This window comes from Chiloscyllium plagiosum, chromosome 1, assembly GCF_004010195.1.
Source record: "Chiloscyllium plagiosum isolate BGI_BamShark_2017 chromosome 1, ASM401019v2, whole genome shotgun sequence".
NCBI classification, from domain to species: Eukaryota; Metazoa; Chordata; class Chondrichthyes; order Orectolobiformes; family Hemiscylliidae; genus Chiloscyllium; species Chiloscyllium plagiosum.
In genome coordinates, this window is record NC_057710.1 from 85,455,302 (window position 1) to 85,463,705 (window position 8,404).

The following is an 8,404-nucleotide window of genomic DNA, read 5'->3' on the forward strand; positions in this document are numbered from 1 at the left end:
GGCCTGGTGCATAGACATATAAGGAAATACCATGGCACAATTCAGACCTGCAAGCTTTCTCAAGGAATCTGAAATTCAGACAGAAAGACTGCTCTCACTTGGAATTTGCAAAGTCTATTACACACCTTACTTAAAGCAATCTGAGAACTGAATAGAACTTGCATTTATGTGATGTCTTCCATGATTCCATGATGTTGTAAAGTTCTTTAAGCCTGTTAAGTACTTTGAAATTTAGTCATTGTTGATAGCATTGGGAATATCCCTGCTGATTTACATTCAGGAAGGTCCACCAGATATAGCACTGAAATGAAGGGTCAGATCATCTGGCTTTTAGATGTGAGTAAAGGCACATGGGTTGATCAGGCACCAAGACAAAGCCCATGCTCATCCTCATAGTTTTGTTAAATCTTTTACACCCACCTTATAGGTGGTTGGAGCCTTATTTGAAAGTAAGCACCTCTGACAGTGTTGGGCTTCCAGAGTACTGCTTTGAAATGCCAAAACAGATGATGTGCTCAAGTCCCTTGGGCCATGCCTTTTGGACTTTTGAGTAACAGTGTGATTAGTAAGTTAAGGCTGATACATGATTGCTGTCATGCACAAACCTGATAGCTCTCCTTCACTTTAAAAGGTCGGTGCCTCCATGTCTTTAATTCTGTTTTGCTGTGCCATCAAGCACACACTCCCCAGCTGCTAGCCTTCACCTAACTTTTTCAATCAACTTAGCCTTGTTACATAAGCAAATAGTGGCACGCAGGAAAAGCAAACAAAATGAAATGGCATTGCTTATTAGACAATCTAGCCAGTTCAGAGAAGGTGAATACAGGTGAAGTTTAATCAGTGTAACATATAAATCAAGTTTTAACTTACTTTCTGAACTCTTGTCAAATCCAGAGACAGTAGAAAGGCACAGTTCTGGTGCTAATCCAATGAAGGAACATATGTCATAGTGTCTAAAAGTGTTCAGGGTCAGAGCAACTGAATATGTGAACTTGGCAAGCACCTGAAGAAGATTACTGAGCTGAAATTGAGCAAGAGAATACCAGAACTAAATCTGTGAAGTGTCAGTGATACAACCCAATGACTTAATCAAAGATCTGAAGACGGCCAATTAACAGCAGCTGAAGGCAGGAGATGGAAAGCAAGGCCAGTGACAGCCATGATTGAGTTTGCTATTCTTTGGGGGAAATGATGCAGGAAGACTCATGGAGAGCCAGCATTGTCATGGGTAGGCATCCACAGGTAACAGAACCTCCAGTAGCAGGTGATGATGGAGAGGGAGGGTGCTGATCTGGGGGCTTGTGGGGGTTTGGGGATGCTCGAGTTGTTGGGCCAGGTCCTCAAGCAAGAGATGATGACGTTGACGAAGGATAGCTGGAGCAGTTGAATGGACCTTCTCTGGATAAAAGGATGTCTGCAGAGGAAGGAAAAGAAGGAGCAGAAAGATAAAAGATTTCTCAACTCCATGTAAGCCATAGCTGTCATTGGATGTAATTACAGTAAATAATTGCTTGCTTTTCCTTAATTTCCCTTCATGTTTGTAATGGCCCAATGCCAGTAGAATAAAAATACAAAGCATTGTGATCTTTGGGTCAACTGTGTGTTCAAATCTCATGTTCAGAATAGGCAATTCCAGGTTTTTCTGATGCCCCTCAAGTGATCATTAAGGCTGTTATCAAAAGATTAACTCATATATGAATAGGAGAAGGAGTCAGCCATTCAAGACCTTGAGCCTGGTATGATCATGGCTGATATGATTATGGCATCAACCCTATTTTTCTGTCCACGCCCAATTTCTTCTAATTCCCTTCTCAATAATCTATCTACCTCAACCTCAAAAAAAATTAGCCTGCCTATGAGAAATCCAGTTCCTCACTACATGTACAAGAAATCTGCCCAGCAACAGCCAAAGGCACAGGAGAGACCAGGAGACTATGCCATAAAAGATTCGATCACTTGATAAGAACTGAACAGGTGAGTGGCAAATAGCACTTGTATGATGGCCCACACCTCTGTACATGCAGAATGTAGATGAGATGAGCAGACATATTACCCATAGTTCTCTCTATTATTGTCAGATCAAGTGGCCAGTTGCATCACTGATGTATCGGCCACCCCCACATATTGGGGGACATTAATGAAACTGAGAAGATGACATTAATGAGACTTAGAAAAGGGCATGTCAATATCATGCTGGAACAGGTTATGGAGGGCATGCTTCTTCAAGGGCAGACAGTGCATACCAGTTGGGGGTATCTCAAACAAATGATGGTGTGGTGGACCTGATCTACTTGACATTAATGGGAGAGCTAGTCTGGATGGTGCGATACTGCCATGAAGAACAAAGCCAACTGATTGATCTAACATCAGGTGCTGTGCATGGAAGGCACTCATATCATCCATTGGGTTGGTAGTGAAGTACCTGCTGAATAACTAGAGTTCTCATCAATATCTTCTTGTGTTTTCAACAGAGTTTAGAGTGGAGCAGGAGCTGAGCACCACTGCAGGAACACAAACACCACTTTCCTCAATGAGCTGGTGGAGCAAAGGAATACCTCAGAAAGCCTGTAATGTCACCTCCTACTTGCTTACCAGCCACTAATAGGCACCACTAGGGTTTGCTGCGTGGGTGGAAGGGGTTTAGACATGTTGGGAGATCAGGGGCTGGTGACTATTCAGATTGTGTTGAATTGGTGAGGTTATTAGATGCAGGGGGGATCAGGTGTTTGTGGAGTACTTGGGTCAAGTTGGGAATGGTTAATTGGATGGTGTGGAGATTGCCATTGATTAGATTTGATTCCCTACAGTGTGGAAACAGGCCCTTCAGCAGAACAAGTCCATACCAACCTTCCGATGAGTAACCCACCCAAACCCCTTTTCCCCTCTGACTAATGCACCTAACACTGTGGGCAATTGAGCATGGCTAATTCATCTAACCTGTACATCTTTGGACTTTGGGAGGAAACCGGAGCACCTGGAGGAAACCCACGCAGACACGGGGAGAATGTGTAAACTCCACACAGACAGTCGCCCAAAGTTGGAATCAAACTTAGGACCCTCAGTGCTAACCACTGAGACACCGTGCCACCCTAACTACATTGGGTAGTTGGGTCATTGCCTGGGGGGTGGGGAGGTGTAGTCAAGTCAATTCAGGGGGCAGTTGGATGGCTAATCAAGTGCCCAATTAATTAAGAAAATAATTCAGTATCTCATGCATCAGAAAAAAATATTAAGAGCTACTCATGGATATTGCTGCATTACTTGCTATCGCTTATTGGAATCTCTCTTAAATATCTATTCATTTAAAGATATATTTTTAAGAAAAGATTTTTCAAATCAGTAATCAACCCAATTATGCAGTTAGCTCTACCTCCCTGTAGTGCTGACTCGGTTAGATTGATAGTCACGAATGGGAACCTACTGCATCTATCTCTGCGTCACACATTAACTGAGGACAGTGACTTTGGAACCCTAGAATTGTAGCAAAAGCTTCAGACTGACATAAAAACATGTATATTATAATTCTAATGATATTATAAAATTCTTTCATCAGAAGTGCAAAATACAGCCACCCAGCACTTTTAATGCGGAAAACATTTGGTGAGCTCTGTGTGGAACTGTGGCTTTGAAGATACACAGCATGAACCTTCATTACCTAAATCATTCATTTGAAAAAAAAACACAGCAGGGAAGATTCAAATAACTAGTACAAAATGAAAACTTACATCTTCTGAAATTAAAAAAAATACAAATTATGTACCATAGTATTAATAAACATTGAAAAGATATGATGTACTTTCACATCTTATAACTGTAAAATTTCAACATCAGATGCAAAAAATAAGTTGCATCTAATACTTTACATTTACTAAAGTACACTTGAAGAAAAACAAAAATAACACAAAACTGACTTTCTTTATAACATCTTTCTTTCTTTATGTTTGTTCTGACAAATAATTTTAAATCATCATGAAAGTTTTCTATAATTCCTCTTGTCCTATATTCATATTCTGAAATTGAGCACGGTGTAAATCTGGCACCTAATCAAAACTTACTCATTGTGTCTGTCTCGTTATGTTAAAAGTAAGACTTCTGAAATCGGTGGAAGAGTGACTACATATTGAGCCAGAAAACCATTGGCTTCTAAGGTCTGAATAAGGCAAAGGGACCAAATAGCCTCTCTCATCTGCACTGTGTTTATGATCTAACCTAATAAAATAAATTAATTAAGATCACAAGTTAAAATAGAGAAATTTTGTACATGCATAGAAACATTTGTATGACAATATTACTCAATGTAATTATCTCCCAAAATAACTCATATTTTCCAAGAACTTAAAGCTGTGAACTCCTCCTGTTCACAATCCTGGTTCCTCCTGGCATCTTCAGACTTTCCAATACAATAACAATACAACTCAGTACAGCACAGGAACAGGTTCATTTGCCCAGCAAGCCTGCGCTGATCCTAGTCCTTATTTAGACATGATACGTATTGCCCATGTGCAGTTTCAATCCTTCTATTCACCTCCTGTTCATGTGTCTATCAAGATACACCTTACATATAGCTAACCTGCCCACTTCCACCCCCTCCAGTGGCAGTGCATTCCAGGCACCAACCACCCTCTGTGGAAAAGATGTTCCCCGCATGTCTCCCCTAAACCTTCCCCCTCTCACCTTGAACCTGTGCCCTCTTGTAGTTGACCTTTTCACCCTGAGAAAAAGCCTCTGACTATCCATCCTATCAGTGTCTCTCGTAATTTTGTAGACCTCTATCAAGTTGTATCTCAACTTCCATCTTTCCAGTGAAAATAATCCGTTTATCTGACCTCTCCTCATAACTAAAACCCTCCAGACCGGGCAACATCCTGATAAACCTTTACTGCACCTTCACCAAAGCTTCCACATCCTTCTGGTAGTGTGGCGACCAGAACTGCATTCAATATTCCAAATGTGGTCTAACTAAAGTTTTATACAGCAGTAACACAACTTGCCAACTTTTATATTTGATGCACCAGCCTATGAAGACAAGCGTGCTATCTGCCTTCTTTTCCATCTTTCTCCATCCAGCTGTGTTGCCACCTTTAGGGATCTGTGGATCTGTACACCCAGATCCCTCTGCATGTTACTGGGCCTAAGGGTTCTGCCATTTATTGTGTAATTCACACCTGAATTTGATCTTCCAAAATGCATCATCTTGCATGTGTCCAGATTAAACTTCATCTGCCATTTCTCTGCCCAAATCTGCAAACTATCTATATCCTGCTGTATCATTTGACAATCCTTCTCCATCAATTTTGGTGTCATCCACAAACTTACGAATCAGACCACCTACATTTTCCTCCAAATCATTTATATACGTTGCAAACAACGTATGTCCTAGCACTGTTCCCTATGGAATATCATTAGTTACTGATCTCCATTCTGAAAAGCACCCTTCCACCACTATTCTCTATCCTCTATGACCAAGCTAGTTTTGTATCCATCTAGCCAGCTCACCCTCGATCCCATGAGACTCTACCTTCTGTATCAGCCTGCCATGACATCAACTTCCACGCACAAATGTGTGCTCTCTAGTAATAACAAGTCTTGGATGTAGGTTTGCGTGCTGAGCTGGAAGGTTCATTTCCAAACGTTTCATTACCCTACTAGGTAACGTCTTCAGTGGGCCTCAGGCGAAGCAATGCTGAAAATTCCTGCTTTCTATTTATATAGTTGGGTTTCTTTGGGTTGGTGATGTCATTTCCTGTGGTGATGTTTCCTGTGGTGAAGTCACTTCCTGTTCCTTTTCTCAGGGGGTGGTAGATGGAGTCTAACTCGACGTGTTTGTTCATAGAGTTCCGGTAGGAATGCCATGCCTTGAGGAATTCTTGTGTGTGTCTTTGTTTGGCATGTCCTGGGATGGATATGTTGTCCCAGTCAAAGTGGTGTCCTTCCTCACCGTAAGTGAGGTTACTAGTGAGACAGGGTTATGTCTTTTTGTGGCAAGTTGGTGTTCATTTATCCTGGTGGCTAGTTTTCTGCCTGTTTGTCCAATGTAGTGTTTGTTACAGTCCTTGCACGGTATTAGTGGGTTTGTGGGCTACCATGATGCCAAGGGGTCTGAGTAGTCTGGCAGTCATTTCCAAGATGTCTTTGATGAAGGGGAGAGTGGCTAGGCTTTCTGGATGTGTTTTATCTGCTTGTTTGGGTTTGTTGCTGAGTAGCATCCAAGGAGCAGGAGAATCGACGTTTCGGGCATGAGCCCTTTTTCAGATTCCTGAAGAAGGGCTCATGCCCAAAACGTTGATCTCCTGTTCCTTGGATGCTGCCTGACCTGCTGCGCTTTTCCAGCAACACATTTTCAGCTCTGATCTCCAGCATCTGCAGTCCTCACTTTCTCCTCCTTTGTTGCTGAGTAATCGGAGGATTGTGTTCATTGGGTACCCATTCTTTTTGAATACATGGTATAGGTGATTTTCCCCTGCTCTGCATAGTTCCTCTGTGCTGCAGTGTGTGTTAGCTTGTTGAAATAATGTTCTGATGCAGCTTCGTTTGTGGATGTTGGGATGATTGCTTCTGCAGTTCAATATTAGGTCCATATGTGTTGTTTACCTGTGGACGCTGGTTTGAAGTTCCCCATTGTTCACTCTACTGTGACACCTAGGAATGGCAGTTTATTGTTATTTTCTTCCTCTTTAGTGAATTTTATGCCAGCAAGGGTATTATTGATGGTCTTGCAGGTTTCCTCCATATTTATTTCGTTTACTGATGACAAAGACCATCAAAGACACTAAGATAGAAGAGGATGAAATAATGGTCTCCTTTGATGTAACAGCCCTGTTTGCATCAATCATCATTAACCTGGCCAAGAAAACACTGACTACACTATTAGAAGACCCAAAGACACATACACCAAACACCACTAACTTCATCAGCAAGGACAGTATCATCAAGCTAGTGGGCCGATGCCTTACCACACACTTCGCCTTCAACAACAAAACCTACAGGCAAACCAACGGAACACCCATGGGATCTCCGATATCAGGGTCCTTAGCAGAAGCAGTAGCACAGAGATTCGAACAAACAGCTCTGCCAAACATCCAACCCAAACTTTGGATCTGTTACATGGATGACACCTTTGTCATCACTAAACAAAACAAGTTAGAGGAAAGGGAGCCAGAAGAAATTGAAGTACACTTATGAGACAAAATAGTTGGAGATGGACCTTCTATAGAGTCATAGAGATGTACAAACCTACTTGTTCATTTCATTGATAATTCCCACCTTATTCTATGACCAAAATAGTTTTATTTTCTTTCCCAATGCTTGAATATGATAGATTTTTAATGCCATTTGTCTGAAAGCACAATTGTACACTATTTGTTTTTGCTCAATACATGCACAAAGGAGTTAAAAATGTTGCCCTTAAAATCTCCCCTCATTTACTTAGATGTAGTTGTTTACAGGCTATGAGCATCACAGGTTAGGCCAGCATTTATTATCTAATTGACCATGAGAAGGTGGTGCTGCGCCACCTTCTGAAATCACTCCCTGTTTTCTGGAAGGAAGTGTTGTCTAAGGTAATGGTTCTGAAGGAGTTAATGTTCATGTTGCAGTCAGCTCCATCAACTTGGACAAAGACAATGGAATTCTGCATGAGCCCTCAAAGGAGCAGATGTATTGCATAAAACCTCCTGAGTCTATTGTCCTTCAGGGAAGGACACTGCCATCTTCACCTGGTCTGGCCTACATGTGACTCCAGACCCACTGCAATGTGGTTGACTTAGGGATGGACAATAAATGCTGGCCTAGCCGGCAACGTCCTCAGTCCATGAACGAATACAAAAATTGCTCCTGACCAGCAATGTAAACTGTATCTATTCTTATCACTTAACAAACTACCTTGTCATAAAGTCATAGAGTCATAGAGATGTACAGCATGGTAACAGACCCTTCTGTCCAACTCGTCCATGCCGACCAGATATCCCAACCCAATCTAGTCACACCTGCCAGCACCCGGCCCATATCCCTCCAAACCCTTCCTATTCATATACCCATCAAAATGCCTCTTAAATGTTGCAATTGTACCGGCCTCCACCACTTCCTCTGGAAACTTATTCAATACACGTACCACCCTCTGTGTGAAAAAGTTGCCCTGTAGATCTCTTTAATATCTTTCCCCCTCACCCTAAACTTATGCCCTCTAGTTCTTGACTCCCCGACCCCAGGGAACAGACGTTGCCTATTTACCCTATCCATGCCCCTCATAATTTTGTAAACCTCTATAAGGTCACCCCTCAGCCTCTGACGCTCCAGGGAAAACAGCCCCAGCCTGTTCAGCCTCTCCCTATAGCTCAAATCCTCCAACCCTGGCAACATCCTTGTAAATCTTTTCTGAACCCTTTCAAGTTTCACAACATCTTTC

General features: G+C 42.0%; 1 protein-coding gene across 7 annotated transcripts in view; it reads right to left on the reverse strand.

The window, feature by feature from the left end:
• cracd (capping protein inhibiting regulator of actin dynamics) overlaps positions 1-8,404 on the reverse strand; it is a 216,741-nt gene that overhangs the window by 134,342 nt on the left and 73,995 nt on the right. The window contains exon 1 of one of the 7 annotated variants that reach the window (XM_043690487.1): positions 871-887. The exons of the other annotated variants lie outside the window; for them this stretch is intronic. The gene's annotated coding sequence lies outside the window, so the exon portion shown is untranslated. Of the gene's footprint in view, positions 1-870; positions 888-8,404 lie in introns of those variants that run through there. 7 annotated transcript variants of the gene reach the window in all.